Source organism: Haliotis rubra, unplaced genomic scaffold, assembly GCF_003918875.1.
Source record: "Haliotis rubra isolate DU_JTF1 unplaced genomic scaffold, ASM391887v1 Scf165, whole genome shotgun sequence".
In the NCBI taxonomy this organism is placed as follows: Eukaryota; Metazoa; Mollusca; class Gastropoda; order Lepetellida; family Haliotidae; genus Haliotis; species Haliotis rubra.
Genome location: NW_025765614.1, coordinates 1,194,671 through 1,212,054, shown reverse-complemented (window position 1 = coordinate 1,212,054; position 17,384 = coordinate 1,194,671). Strand labels below are relative to the sequence as shown.

General features: G+C 38.7%; 1 protein-coding gene across 1 annotated transcript in view; it reads right to left on the bottom strand.

The window, feature by feature from the left end:
* LOC124271995 (allatostatin-A receptor-like) overlaps positions 1-14,563 on the bottom strand; it is a 49,695-nt gene extending 35,132 nt beyond the window's left edge. The window contains exon 1 of the mRNA XM_046707166.1: positions 14,409-14,563. The gene's annotated coding sequence lies outside the window, so the exon portion shown is untranslated. The remainder of the gene's footprint in view (positions 1-14,408) is intronic.
* Positions 14,564-17,384: the final 2,821 nt, after the last annotated feature.

Genomic DNA, 17,384 nt, shown 5'->3' with positions numbered 1-17,384 from the left:
TTTAACCATGAGGCTACACCACCGCCCCCCACACACACACACACACACACACACACACACACACACACACACACACACACTGATCAGAAATCTCTATCACTGCAATCTCACTGCAGTACGACCGAGGCGTTACAGAGCCTGCAAAGTACCCAAAGAGCGCTCTCTATTTCGTATTTACATTTCAATGCATGTCCTTCAAGATAAACTGGCAAGGCCCTTTTCTCAATCAAAGATAAAAAAACAGCTAAAACATTGTACTCGTTGATAATACATGTAGGTGTGTGTTTACGGTTTAGCCAGGAAATAGTAATGAGTCCACTTGTTCGCGGAAGCATGGGCTTAATCCCACCGCCGCACCCCCAACAAAACAAACACGGGGCATATGGTACGAGTCAAAATAGGGAATTGCATTAGTTTTGCCACTGATGTGTCAAATTTGGAAATTTTCTTTCTCTGCATGTCTGGAAGAAAACGTCATGAAGGCTTTATGTATGTGTTGAATGATGTAATCTTGGTCAAACAACGTTTGACTTAACTTTTTAAAGTCTTCGTGAAAAGATTGTACCTCAGACGCCGTCGCAACGTAGACGCCAAAGGCTGGAGTTACGGGAAAATAGAACTCCTTCCTCCAGTCACACAGACTGGTGTATAGTTGTCAGTCTGTATCTTTAAGCATAGATCCAAGGATCAAACGGACAATGGTATTTCGCATGTATAGTATTTCTAGTTTAGTTTGTTAAATCATTTGATCAGAATTTAACTGGGTTCTTTTCCGGCGTTGCAACATTCACGCAAAATCATTGAGAAACAAGATGGTATTTATTGATAAGGTCTCCCTTTGATTGTGTCAAGGGTTATGGGCAATCTATGTTGGTCTCTGATATTTGGTGGTGCGATTGCTGGACCGAGCATTGTATCTCTGAACGGGATTTATGGAACTTTGGAATCCAGTCCAAACGTGGGATGGACATATTCATGTTTTTCATACAAGCTCAAGGTCAATAGTACAGAAGCATTATTTGATATGATTATGCCATGTTCGTTGATCAAACAATTAATGTAATGTTGCTGAAATACAACAATTATGTTATCTGAGGTCTTGTCAGTAGGAACAGCTGAAGCCTTTTATGACTGCTGTATTGGATAGAATGGTTGGACTGCTGGCTCTTTTCAGGTGCTTCCATTCGACCAAAGGTAACCAATTCCGAAAGACAATCAACAGGCCCATCTTCCCTTGTGACGTATCTGGATATTCTATGTTTGCCAAGGTTGTTCCTTTGCCGCTTGAATGAATACGATACAGTCTTTGGAGGTCGCCAAATGCTGTTTGCAAGCCCCTCACATATCTCCTGATCATACTGATGTCCAGTCACGATGGTATACGCTCCAACTGAGCTTGCTAGTGCAGTCATCCAAATATTTCAATTGGGAAACTGTCCACATATTGAACAAATGTTCCATCTAGGATTTTGGATGATACCTGCGTGACTCAACCAGGTTGATTCTAATTAAGGTTCTTCCTTTTTTTCTGTATTGCATCATGGACAACAGCAAATTATGACCATGACCTAGCTCTCCCGAAAAGACCTTCAACTTCGCTATGCACAGTTGGTTTATTTGGCCGGTTCTTCGACAGGATCCATAATGATTTTAATGTTGCGATGCCAAACCCCAATATCTGGCGACGGTTCTTGTCAGGAATAGATCTGGTTACAAGACCAGCTTTGCATGAATAGCTGTGGTTACAAGGTTGGTAGTATGATGAGTCATGATTTGTGGCATTTACACAAGTAGCTGGATATACAACCCACATCACATTCCTGGTAAAGGGATGGACAAGGCATATATGTTATACTTGCTCCTTCATTGACTTTAACGACGGCACCTGCTGTCTGTGTGTGGACGCCGTCATCTAAAGAATAACGGTTGCTGGTTCTGTCAGATAGTATCTGTCTATGCTTTAGTCATGATTATGGAAAGGTTGTGGATGTCCAGTTATGGCAACAGACAGTTGGCTCTAATAATATAGTGCGATAATTACATTGCAGATCTACGGTCCTTTATCTTTATATAAGATAGGGGCTGTTAATGTCAGACGGTCAAACATACTGTTTGTTTCCCGTTACTAAATCATATTATTTATCGGATGATTGAAATTAACTGGGCTTCATGTCTGAAGGCACTACATTTACGTTATTGTGTCTGGGGGGGATACTGCTGGAACTGTGTCTAGCAATGAGATGAAAATGAACGATAGAACGCTGGAAGTCGGCTACATAAACATCACCACGGTGGGTACCTTCAAATGTTTATATTCATGACTGGTATTATTTCGATATAGTCTGATTATGGAAAATGTTTTGTCAGTTATAAATGTTTGCCCAAGAACCCTGAGATGTATGTGTAACTGCACTCATCTGGATGTTACATGTAAGTAAATACAATTATGGTAACGAATCACTCCCACGCACGAAATTGACTATTGTCACAAATAAATTACCGTTGCTTGTGTCTAGCAGCCAATCACATAATTCTCATTCCACTCTGACAATTTCCTTTCTTGACTCATCCTTTTCAACAATTTCTCGAACTTTTGGGAACGTATCTATTGACATACCTTTCTTGGTCAATATTGCATAACTGCAACAAGAGACAGTACATTCTGAATTGCTCATTTCCCACGACATCAATGACAGTGCAAGATTAAAAAACGTCCCTGTTAGAACGTAATTGGCAGATAAGGCCTACAGCATTCGAGGGAGCTCATTTCCCTGGGAATAAGTATAATGGGCAGCACACACCTAAAACATCCATGGGAAGTTTTCTCGTAATGTCGTCTCTAGGATTGGACAGCTTCAACATATTCCTGTTTGTGTCTGATAGGACGTACCAAAGGTCAAGTGCTGCGTGTTCCACAATATTGCCATGATGACAGTTCACTCGAACAAAACCATTCCCAGATGTGTGATCCGTGCTAAGATGGTCGTATTTTCAGGGGGCGGTGGAGTAGCCTGATGGCTAAAGCGTCCGCCCGGCGAAGACCCGGGTTCGATTCCCCACATGGGTACAATGGGTGAAGTCCATTTCTGGTGTCCCAGATATTGCTGGAATATTGCTAAAAGCGGCGTAAAGTCATCCTCACTCACTAGCTTATTTGTAGAATGAGACAATTACATTGTACAGTTAGATGTCGATACTGTCACACGATGTAGACATACTACGTGTTCGTGTTTAAGTCCTTCTCGAAACACATCCAATTACACTCGAACTCAAACGACGACATGCGGGACCGGATATCTTTTTCATATCAACATATACGGAACAATTATTTTTGCAAAGTCGAATATGTTCATTCAGAACGTTTCTGTATACAATATTTTGTGATGATTCATCTGTCATAGGTAATTCAGAATCATGAAAAAAAATCAACACATGTAAATAATGTTAAACAGCATGTTAACCGATCTAATAACGGATATAACATTCCTTCATTTAGCGGCTGTGTTGTACGTTACATTTGAGTGTTGAAAGTCTTCAAAATGGTAACTCGCGGCCCTTCCGCCTGATTAATGACTAGAGACGAATGCTTGCCAAGAGTGTGTGCAAATAATTAACAACAACAACCTTGGCATTAAATATGTAACATAACGGATTGAAAATGATAATGTATCGCAGCGGCCTTCAACGCTGCAATGAAATCAACAAAATCTGTTTTTAACCTAAAAAATATGTTCAGCTGATGAAGTCTCTGGAATGCCTTTTCTCACATGGATCAGCTTTTAATTAAAAGCAGATTTTACTTCTCAGGAAAGTGACTAAAATGTCGAAATTGGAAGTAAGGATTTGACATGAATATCCCACCGATTACAAACAAACACAGCCATAAAAACACCACACCTAAGAGATCAATATCCCTAGGGGCATAAAGGCTATAGAACGCAATGATGTGGTCTGATGTGGAATTTCCGCTAAATTTCTCATAAAACGAAACCAGAACTTCTTTTCCAGAAGATCATATTTCCCTGGTTTTTAATTTCTCCTATTTTTATGAAGGTATTCAGTGAACGAAACCTTAAATTGAATCACTTTAATGACTAGAGCATGCTTTTTGATAACTTTCTCATGAGCCAAATCTTGGCGAACATAAATCTGAAATGGATTTGCGTCGTGTCAGATTCCGAGATATTTCGTTGTGGAAAAGTCAGGGATATTCCTCAAAATAAGGTACCAACCAATGCGATCTACATTTATAAAAATTTGGTTTTGCTTTCCTCATTAAGTGATCGATATTGTATAATTGTATTTTGTGTTAATCCAAATCTTGTGATACAAACATCACTGTACACAGCATGTGTGGATATAGGAACATAAATCAAGCAACTGATCCATGACAAGAGTAGGAAACAATAAAATGTTAGTGCATTTAGCTGCATTTGAGGTAAATATTGATTTAGGCGACATTATTTAATATGATTTTATTCTGCAATGTTATACATGTATGTATTTCCCATGTAATATAAGCATCCATACACTATGAATGTAAAAACACTTTACATTTAATTATAGGATAGGATCAATTATATACGATGTGCCAATCTGGATTGTTTTCTCAATATCCGCAGCAGCCGTAGCGGGCAATTCGTCGGGGATGTAGCTGCTTCTACAACATGTGCTTTGGTAACCGATCATACTACCATCTGTTAACCCATTATTGGGTGAATATCTCTCTAACAAATCAAATATTTGATTCTGCTTGTTTGCATAGTAGAGCTAATGGTGCCTAAAATTGGTCGTATGCACAGACATCAAAGGATCTTGACGACATTCCTCCAGGATCCTTTACCCAAACTGTTTAATTTTGCTTGTATTAGCTCAAGATCACGCGTGCAAGCAGTCCTCCATTTCCTTCTTTATTCTGTCAGAACGCCATAAGCGGCCCACTTAGAGAAGCGAACAATTCATATTTGAACTAGTTCGTTTCACGAAATCGGGAAAAAACATAAATCGTTAGTCTATATACTTTTTGCATCGGGATCGTCAATGTTACCAAGCACAATACTAATGCTTTTTAGCTTTGCAAACAATTGTGAAGCCGCAGAGAATACCTGACGTTGAACTTCGGGGTGGAAGATAGTGTTGTGGGTTATTCCCAACGTAGGTCTAAGTTAGACGAATAAGACTGATTCAATTACACCGCTAGGGGCATTATTCATTATGTATTTTGAAACCTTAGCTTCCCTGGTGAGTTGCATTGTAACAGTGCGACTATCTGATCTTTCTGATAATGGACTTTTATAATGGCAATATTGACACATCTTCTTACTTGGAAGCTTCATATTCCATAGAATTGTAGAAGCTTAGGAATACATTATCCGTCGTAGACCCGGTTCAACTGTTACTGTTGTCACTTCACTATATGTTGATTAAGTTAATTGTTGGTAACACTTTAAACAAAACACGCTTCGTTTACCATTCTTCAAGGTATAGACAGGGCGAATTAAAACTATGAATGCTTCAAGGTAATGCCAAATAAATGCAAGAAGTGTAGTTTCAGTCCACAATGCGCTTTCATCATTAGCGTGTGTTCATGAATAATTAAGTGTGATTTACTGATGAACAAACACCATCATCACATCCAACATCAGTTGTAGAACTAAGTGTTCTTGTTGTCAAAAAGAGCAAAATGGAGATTTTATCTAACGTTTTTATTTAGACGTCATGGTGTTCCATTTAAAGATGTGTAACATTAAAAAAATAGGAAAAGCATGTACCATTTTAATAGTGTCTTGTCTTGTCAGTTGTTTTAAACCTCCTTTTCAGAACAATACGTCTGGGATACCGTCACTCTCTGGGCATAGAATCATAATGTCATTGCGCGTCGTTGATTTTAGAATGGTTGGTGATCTATCTGACTAACAAAAGTTATTAATCCTCTGTGGGTTCACATTAATTTTATTAATGTCAGTTAAAACAACATTAACCGTCTGAAGTGTCAGTTCGTTCTGTATACAGACACCCTACAATCAATAGCGGCACTTCAAAACATTTAGGATGACAAAATGATCCCTTTGTTCTGTTTCGTGGTTTCACATTGCTGAGGGAATGATCATATATTCGTATTGATCAATGGAATATGTGCAAATGGTTTGCTTTACAGTCCTTCTAGTCTTGAGACTGTAAATCACGTTGTTGTGGAGTACGTATGGTACCCGAAATAGACGCTGTTTTCAACAAGCTCATAAGGTATTTTCTATAACATGAAGTGAATGTGCATCTCGTGCTTTTTTCAAATTCTGTAAGGTTAGTTTTCACAGAATTCAAATGTTGTTGTTCAACCCACCTAATGCCACTTATAACAACAAAATAGAAAACGATAGGTTCGAACTTTATACAAACCTTTACCTATTATTATGAACCCATTTAATAGTCGTAACTACGTTGGTTATTATTTCCTGAATTGATATGGTCAGTTATATACTGAAGTTTAATTACGATAATTTATCTTCTGCAACATATGAAGACATAGGTAAAATAACTGATCATCAGTTTAGCATTAGTTTCAATTCCACTTCAAGTCCGCGTGTACATTTTATATTAGTTTCATGGAAAGACAGAGCAGAGACTAGCGTTTCAACAAGGTCTTTCTATCAAAGTCCTAGTTGTGTAGGTATAGACGGAAATGTTCTGACAGACTCTGAGGTGAGGTAAAATTGGGTTTAACGTCGTACTTGACGACGTGCATGCGTGTGTATGTGTGACTGCTTGTACTAGCCCAGACTTAAGCTGGTTTTACAGTGCTAGCTCACTGAGATACCATACTGCAGGTAAGCATGAATACCCCACTCAGACACATTATACTGACTCCGAGCAGACCAGTCCTCGTTGTACCCATTAATACCGAGCGCCAGACAGGGACCAACAGAGAGACTCTGAGTTTAGTCAGTACATAGTGTAGGTCGTAAGCCACATTCAGAGAAATAAATGATACATGACACGCTGTTTGGCAACATGAAGCGCGACATCATTCAGTGACCTTTAGACGGCGTTTCAACGCCTCTTACCCTCATTTGCACTTATTTAAATGGATTGGTTGACAGGATTACGGCGGGTCACTGCTCACGATACTGATCACTGGATCATCTGGTTCAGACAGATTGCTCACAGATCCCCTTTGTGAGTCAGGGTCATTGCTGGGTACGGCGTTTACAACAAAGTGACTCTTCCAATGATCTGCGGGAGTTACCTTTAACACAGGAGTTAATTGTTTTTCGCGAACACCTGGTGTCATCACTAATTGTGAATGATCCATTCCTATGACCATCACTATTGAACCTTTTACGACAAACGAAAACGGTTTTGGTAGAGATCGAGACCGATTGTTCGTTGTCAGCAATATTACAGATAGATGGCGGCGGTCTGTAAATAATCCAGTCTGGACCAGACAGTCCAGTGATCTACAACATGAAAATTGATTGCGTCAACCAAGTCAGCGAGCCTGACCAACCCATCCCGTTAAGAGCCTCTCACGACAAGCATGGATTGCTGAAGACCATTTCTAACCCGAATCTTTGCGGGCTCCATAGACACCAATCCATGAGGTAAGACCTATGTAAAGTTCATAGTTCAAGATCTATAACTTCGGACACGTAAATACCCACATTTCCCTCAATGACACATATTGATGACTCTCCAGTATCCTTTGAAAGATAAAGATTTTTCTTCCGCATGTAGGACTACTTTTCAATTAATGGCCTTACAGCGACCTGTATCAATGTACTGTCATTAATAATTGAAAATGCCATCGATTGTTCATGACGTCGATGTTGTGTGAGTCGTTCGACGAAAAGGTTGGATTGGTTGATGCCTAGTAACGTCACCGCCAAAATAATCAGGGATTATCTATTGGGCATTCTTACAAAAAGTGAACATTGATTATATTTAATCATAAAAGCCTTATCTGAAATTATATGTGAGATCTAAATGTTAATAACGTGGTCAACCGTTTCTAAGGAAACAATGACAAGTCTCCTATTGTTGCTTATTTCTCCTTTTAAGCATCCTAATCGCAAAGACCTCACACAGACATCACAAACGGAGAGATCACTTTGATCTCCAATACAGTACCTTGATTACGTGAAGATGCATAATGTAAAAACGCTTGAAACCTTGGATTTTGTATTTACATAAACCGATGATTCATTTAGAAATTATTTGATTTGCAATTATGAAATTTTAGCTTCCATTCCATCAATACTAGTATAAATACTATGTATTTATTCTGATTTGCTGGTGCGTGTTTATCAAAATAAAAATCGCCTTGACCATTTTCTATCGGAAATGCACCGAACGAAATGAGAAGATTGAAAACATCTCTGGAGTACGCGACACAACATAAAATAGCTTTTAGACTTATGTTAATGTGGTTTTGAAACCCGACACAACACATTAAAACGATCGATAAGAACTGCTTTTAACATTTATAACTTGCTTGAGACACTTGAACCTATGTCACTTGCTCATCGTTATGTTACAGGCCTTTTTTATATGTGCATGTCTGCGTTCTTACATCCTTTAAATCACTCTATACAGGCACTGTCTCATGTTTAGTCACGTCAAGATAAATAGCATCGTTCTGACATCAAGCCCCGTTCGCATGCAGGATGTTGGTCTTGAAGACTTTGCACGAACTGTTTGCCCAAACAGGTTCTTTAAATTTATTAAGAGAAAAAGGTTTTAACATTATATTTAACAAGCCATCATATAACGAAAATCTATTTTGTTTTATTGCTATATACTGATTAGAGATGGCATACGTTTTACAATATTATGTTCTTTGTTCCAACGACACGTGAAGATCCGAGTTTAGAATTGTTCTTCATCAACTCATGTTTGTCGCAAGAGGCGACTAACGGGATCGGGTGGTCATGCTCGCTGACTAAGTTGGCACATATCATCGTATCCCAATTCGGTAGAATGATGCTCATGCTGTTGATCACTGGGCTGCCTGGTCCAGACGAGATCATTTACAGGCAGACTATGTAGCTGGAAGCTTGCTGAGTACGGCGTTAACCAAGACACAAATTAACAAAACAAACAGACTACATTTTATTTTGACAGCTTTCTGTCAAAGCTAATGACATCCTTGTGCTAAAAAATGCACATTTTCAGATACCATGAATCCTTGAAATCCAAAGGTATTAAATATATTCTAATATATATATTACCCCTGAGCACAGATTGATAATTCCTTTTGATCTCCCTGAAGTAAAACGGCTTACATTAATATTAATTGTACAACCTTTAGTCATCCCATTTTGGCCGAATCACACTAATGGCCTACTATCTTTTCATAATCATATTCATTATGTCTCGTAATAGAGTTGACAACTGACACATTATTGCAGAAAATGTGTTATTAAATGCTTGACGCTGAATATTTTTACCGTTAGTTGCAGAGCAAATTACATTATCAGTGTAATGGAAATCATTAACTACGAGGAGGATTTGCAAGATCTAAAGCAGCTTTAGAGACTTGTTTAGGAATCTGTGTGGTCTATAGGGTTCTTTCCATTTTCCAGACAGTGTGAAACAACCTCAAACAGGACCTTTATGAAAAATCACTTTGTGTGTAATTAACTTGACTAAGTTCGCACATAAGCGGTTACAAATGGGGTGATATAAATTGGTTTCTATGATGGTGTCGTCAAACTGTCGGGGATTTCCGACAAGATGTCGGAAACAGGTTTTACTCAACGCATCTTGACACTCTTGAGTTTAACTGTAGTGAACTGGAAGAAAATGTGCAATTCGAAATGGTTATTGTTACGGTTGAATAGGACACGGTGCTTGTGGGACTTGCAAATTGGCTAAAGATTAAACCATATTGCAATATGCTGACAACCTTTAAAGGTTTAATGACCAGGTAACTAAAAAGTATTTAGTCCTGCGTTTAACTCATCTTGTCTAAATAACGTTTTCGACATATTCCAACATTCAATGTCCCTTGAGATTTCTGCTTGTTATTACTAGTTTTTAACTAAAATGATTCCTAATCTTGGAATTTGTTTCCCCTATTAAACTTGAAATATCTCGGTGAACGCCATTTTTTTGTATCATATTAGCAACATTCGCTTTGAGGAAATTTAAACATGGTTCATTCTTCGAAGGACGTTTACATGAAGGAATCAGATTCGGTTTCATCAAAACCTGTCAGAGTGACAAAAGACCTGCTGTTTATGATTTTTGCTGGCACACTTGAGATCACGTCTGTTCTTCAGAAATTTTCAGCTAGTTGTTAGACGACAGAATAATTTCATAACAGACATGGTCTTCAAAGTAGAAAATTCTTCTTGAATAAAAGTTGCGTTGCCTAGGAGATGAGCGCCTGGCGTGACACATACCTAACACTTTTTAGAATTTTGCGTTGTACCATACATTGTCCTTCAGGCGGACAATTAACTTGCATGTGTTTGTGAGAGGTTCCATCAATGAAACAGGATACGCCCTCCTTTGAACGAACACCTGGTATCATCACCATTCGAACAGTGAAGATTAAAGGTTGACCACTCATCAAAGGAGCCCCAGTTCGCTTACAGAGGTGCGTACCCATGGGACCTACGGTCCTTGTCCCTAATTACGAAACCTGATTAAGTTGCTAGGTTGTCAGCACCATAACCATGTGTTCCACCAAAGTGGTTAACACCCGAGACTTGCATCACCTCGGTCTTTCCTCTGACACTCAGCTAACACGCCGCGATATAACCAGAATACTGTTTAGGCGTAAACCCCAACTCACTTACATTTCAAAGTAATAAATGATATAGTCATATCGTAAAAAGGGGCACTTAGATGTATATCACGGATTTTGTGTTTGGAAACTTTCAGTAAAAATAGTAAGAGCTGTTTGGCGTTTCTTCGATGTAAATTTAGAAAGCGGCAGGGCAGTGACATACGCTCTCCAACGTGGCATATGGTTCAAAAATCTACGCCGGCGTTTGTTTTTTTGGTACCTTCATTTAGGTGAACAAATATAGCGTACGGCACTGCTTATAAGAAAGATATCGGTGCATGACGATCTTATATAATTACAAAACAAGCACTTCTTATCAGGCAATATGAGAATCATACACGGCTGCTTCAGTTGCTATTTCTACTGCAGAATATCTTATGGGTTCGTTACTGTTAACCTGAAAACGAGCAATCAGAAGACTACGGTTCTCTTGAACAGCTGTAGCATATGATAAGTATGAGAAATGACAACCGTATTAGATATATCATTGTACGAACATAACCTATGACAAATGTTCTTGTAATAATTGCTGACAAATGTTGCCTTTAATCAAACGTAAAATTAAATGTTCTTAAACAGAATGCTTCCTTTAAAAATCATGATCACAGGCAGTGGCCATGTGTGTTTTCTCCGCGTTAGAGAGAAACACGCAACATAATTACAAATTGGATAGATGAAATATTCGATAATCAACCAAACAGACTCCTTGCCAATCAGAAAACTGAATCAATGTTTTTTTATGATTCTTAACAGATCCTGAGAGCCTGCAACCTCTAATCAGATTAGTGAGAATCAATTCCCATCACGCATATAGCTGTTTGTGGTGATGATGATTATGCAAAAGTTGTGATCTGTCGGCTCCTTAACTACTGATAACAGAAAAAACAACACGTAATTACATTGCTGGATCAAATGACGACACACTATGCTTGTCAAACAGACTAAAAGCAATCCGGATTTGATACAACCATTAGCATGGGCATCGCTGAGCAACCTGATGATGATCATATCCTTCTGTGCACGGTCGCTGCAGGTGTTTTTATGGATGTATATAGATCATCACGTGTATATTCTTTTGCATTACAAGTTTTTAAGTAGACCGGTGTAGGCTGTAAACATCGATTACACCCAAGATGCCATCAACCTGTTCTACTTCGTGGTGTGTGTTTTTGTGTTTCGTCGATAGTTCTCTTCTTTCTAAAACCATATTTGCTTTTAGTATTTGTTATACCACACTGAATGCCTACAACTTTAAGCTGCTACTTATGCACATAGCTTTTAGAGCAATCGTTTCACTAATGTTTCCCCTTGGTTTAGTCAATGGTTCGAGTTGTTCCGAGGCATACTCAGCTTGCCCCAAGTGTATGAGAGCCATGAAAACGTTGACTAAAATAATACACCTTGTTTGCAGTGATTTTGATAAGGCTGTTTTTACACAATGACCATGTTTACAATCAGTATACTACTGAGGCTAATTGCACTTTTTGTAACCTCGATATCGAACTTGCCTCTATGAACTAATGATCATGCCATTATATCGAGGTAGGCACTTTTTTCAGTGATGGTGCAATTAGGAATGCTATTCAGATCTATACTGGTGTAACCCAATAGAATTTCCACAACAGGCAAACTTGATGGATGCTCGCAGTGTTATATGGGAACTCCATGGCGATGAATCTAACAACTGTCTTCAATTAAGAACGTACATGTTAAACATGACAGCAGCCTCTAATTAATTATTGATCAAGTATAGAGACTGATATGACTAAGGTTCTCTTTGAAGCTCCCGTTGATTGATATCTTACGTAAAACATTGTCTCTTTAGAACTATGTCATATCGCGGTTGTGTTGTTAATGCAATGCCCTCATTTGTCCAAAAGCTTTTAACGTTCTTGTACAAACACATGGGGCGTATTGGCAAGCAAGGGCATCGCCAAACATATGGGTGTACAATAAACGTTGAGGTTTTGTTGAAAACACATACCTACTCTGAGAGAGCTTGAGTATTGCTTTTCTGGCGTTAAATTTCATTCACTCACTCACTCACTTGGTAATATGATTTCCTTATACATCCAAGGATATTGCTAAGTTTATCTGGGATGTATCATACATTTTTGTCACATTCACACTAAGACAGATGAGATACAGATTTCAATATGGAGACACCCTCGTGATTACATATAAATTTCTGACACATTCATACCAGAAGATGTATTGCAATTAGTACCAGCGATTGGTCAGAAAGTGAGTTTCTTTCATTAAACCTAACTATAATATCTAAATCCTAGAATAACCGGATCTATTTCCAGTTCTCTTCATTATCACCTCTGCAAACATCACTGAAATATCTGCAAATGTCTGTAAATATTAGAAGTTAGGATTTGTCGACATGACTCGTAACGCCACTCAGTTTGGGATCAAATATTCACCCAGTTAACAATATTCAGTCCTAAGACGGTCTTTACCTCTGGTTCTGTATTGACTCAAGAGAATTGCATTAAGGTTGACTTTGATTTCGTGCAATACGTCATCTAACAATCCTGATAAGGACTGATATTCATTCGCACGGCTTTTAGTCGTCAGGGTCCAGAGAGAAACATTCCTTATTGGAATCTGAGTGATCTTTGGCCACACCAATATCGAGCCACTACACATGGGAAATAGCCGATGAAGTAATAAGACGTCAGGGTCTCTTGGTATAGTGCTTCATTTCGTTATTGAAAGACTGGAGAGAGGCAATTAAATGTTGTTCTGTTATTAAGGCAGCAGGTTAAGCAAGAGCTGGAAGACCTTTGTCATTAGACCGTAATTATCTCTGGTCGAAATTATAATGATTGATATAGTTGCAATGCATTGTTTAAGTGTTATATTTTTAAGGGGGTTGAAGGTTTGAGGTAGCAATCGTTGTATTGCTGGTGCACGCCATTCTTTAAAGCAGCCAATGGTTAACTGCTTGGTGTGATAGGAAATGAACGGCAGACATCCCCAGCTAGATTACTAATACGTACATGCCTCATGTAACGGCTGAAGAGTTAATTAATGATAACTACTGGTGATTAATTAGAAGATTGCATCATTTAATATTGATAGTTAGTCATATCATGACACTTTGAGTGTCAATTTAATATCATGATTGTGCATTAATATCGCAACACTGTGTTCCGTTAAATAAGCTAGTGCACAACTGAACAGGTCTTCCGCGTAAAGCATACCCGTCCTGAAGGTATAGCAATGCCACAAAGGCTTAGCCTATTTCACGTATTTACATGAATGACCAGAAATTGCCCTCATGCCAAGTTGGAGTTTGGTCTTCTCGCGTCGAACATGAAGAATTACTCTTCTTTCTGGACGGAAATGATATTTTCCAATCCCATAATGACCCACACATTCTAAGAACACCCTGCCGTTCAACTACTCACAAATCACAAATACGCACAAAGTTGTTTTATTAACCTCTATCTCATTGAAGTGCCTTAGAATTTTCGAACGACCATAGCAACTATCAACACGATCTTGAAAAACATTTCACCGCATATTCATCCATATAAATAGACCACTTTCGTTACATAACGTTTTAGGTGATTACACAAGAAGAAAAAAGAAGAAAAGAGACTCTTACCTTTAACTCGATGAGATTCGATCCCAGACGGTTATCAAACTCCCAAACTGCTGCCCGCCTCTCCAGCGTCGATATGGGGCTATGAGAGCTCCTCCTCATCAATATGTAAGTTCGATAGCATGTAGATATTCGTGATCATCACAAACGCTGCAAGAGCTTTGACGACAAACGTGCCTCAATCTTCTATACTAATCAATATCTATTACGCCCGACCAATCAGATTTGCTGTTACAATAGCTGTGGGTAATACAGTCAGCGTCAAATCAATGCCTATTTGTCAGCACCACATTGATTGGCTGCGTAAGTTCTGGCCGCTTTCTCCCCGTGCTGTTGCGGGTCTCCAGGGAAGCATCTCCGTTGAATAGTGTTGCAGTGTCTTACTCAACTTGTGTCCTTTCCGTCTCTGAATATAATCAACACCGAAAAACACGCATTACCTAATCAGTTCTGAACTAAATGACTTAATATTTATCAAACGTAATTAATCATTATTCATTATTCAGATCATATTCTACGCCTAATACAGTCTCTGAGATCATGTAAATTATATGGTAGCCGTCTTAATCAGCCGAATATACACATGCACGTTATATTTAGAGTCCCGTTGAGAAGATAATGTTAAGCTACCTGCTACAATGATAAAACCAAACATCTTTTGCCATCAGCGTATACCATAAACCATTGCGTTTTCATTTCGACACCATAGCATTTATGCCTTCCATATGCCTTGCTTTGTAACCCTTGCGATATTGACCGTTCTGTTTTATGAGAGAATTATTTTAGCAAAGCAAATTCAAACCGATGTATCTGTCGGCCAAACATTTCTTTGGTAGTTATACACACTGAAACCTCACAATCTCGAGTGAGTGAGTGAGTGAGTGAGTTTAGTTTTACGCCGCACTCAGCAATATTCCAGCTATATGGCGGCGGTCTGTAAATAATCGAGTCTGGACCAGACAATCCAGTGATCAACAGCATGAGCATCGATCTGCGCAATTGGGAACCGATGACATGTGTCAACCAAGCCAGCGAGCCTGACCACCCGATCCCGTTAGTCGCCTTTTACGACAAGCTTAGTCGCCTTTTATGACAAGAACGGGTTGCTGAAGACCTATTCTACCCCGGATCTTCACGGGTCCACAATCTCGAACTGTCAGTACACACCATGCCTGTGTATGACCTTATGTTTCGTGTTAAAAACATACAAAGAAGTATAGAAATGCAGTTGTTAATGAACACTGATACCATCCTTATGGATGTGGAAAAGGGTTTTGGCACTTCGATTTAGATAGCATAATGTACAATACTATAAATAAAAGTTACATAGAGTTGTATCGCTAACACACCAAACAGTCCAAATCAATACCATTGTTAATGAGTTTGAAAGTATGATTCAACTATGACCCATGAACTGTTATCTATTTGTGACTGTTGATATCACGAAACTGGAAAGCGTGTACTTGCCCTGTCTCACGTAGAGGTTTCCATGCCGTATTAAGGTGATATATGAGTAAAATAAAGTGTAAGGCAGAATTAAACCCCAACTCACCATCAAACCATGATATCATAATTGGTGTGTGAGTAAAATGGAATGAAAGGAACTATATCAATATTGCTGAAGTATGAAACCAACAGTTGGGTCAAGAATATCCCTATCCCCCCATCCTCCCCCTCCCCCATCTATAGAAACGTTACTGAATATGAAACAGTATGAATATGTACATAAGTAACACAATTGAAAACGATGAATGTGGATATTTGCCATGGTAAGACACAGGAAGACATACTTTATGTCCCATCATAAGTCACAGGTTGTATACTTTAGGCACCATGTAACCTTCACTAATATCAAATCGACTGTAATTATTCATTTCAAAATAAACCAATGTTACCCTTCGTTTGGGAAATAGACCTTGAAAGTATACGTACTTTAACACGTTATTAGTAAATCTACGATACTTACGCTTATTCTGCACGACATCGACGTTGAAGGGTATACTCTCGTGATGCATATGATCGCCTCTTAATATCTTAATAGACGCCATGGATATGTTACTCATGCCTAAAACACGAAGTTCAATGAAGATACAGTCAGTGTAAATGTGATCCTGTGCGGTGATAAAGTAGTGTAAATCACGACGACTCTTCACATCAAAGGACCATAAACAATCGATTAATACTCACTGAACTAGCTGTACGGCCAAAGTGTTCTGGCAAATTCTCAGGTTGGACTAACAGTTGTACGAAAAACAAAACAAGCTCATGTGCTTGTACTTTAAACAACCACAATACCAGAAGATGAGTTGACCACTGCGAGCATCCAGTCGATGTATTTTCCTCTCAGTAAGTGTCGCTGTGGTATGGTTGCAATGTTTAGGCTGCTGCCAAAGATATGAATACTTTGTGGAAGAATTTGGCGCCAGATGCTTGACCATTGTGTGCGCCATGTTGAGAGTAAACAGCAAACTGGACAAGATAAGATGGAAACAATTTGTTTTAATTGCATCGGAAGATTGACGCTTCTGTGAGTATTTTCACAATAAACACCGGTCAAGTAGAAAAACGCGGCGTCAGTAACAAATGCACATGTTCACTGATTTGTTGTTTTCGTGGCTTCTTTTAAACCTGCCAGTAACATAAATGTGCTAAATGCACACTTTAATTGAGAGAGAATTACACTTAATGACGTTCCAAGTGATGTAGCAACGTGTAAAGTGTTCATTTACCACTAAATGTTAGATTTAAATCGTGTCCTGATTCCCAATTTCTACAATGAAAGAGGTTCTTAAGTGTTCTTTCAAAAGCTATATAGACATGTTACACAAACCAGGAGAATTAGTTCGGGTCGTCCGAAACATCATCCCAAATCAGAGTCAACTGACTTTAAGTGTTTCCCAATTTCTCGTTGTCGAAATGGGGTCAGATTTAATGTACCTACAAATCACCCCTTTAAGCAACGGTACAAATGCAAAGGTA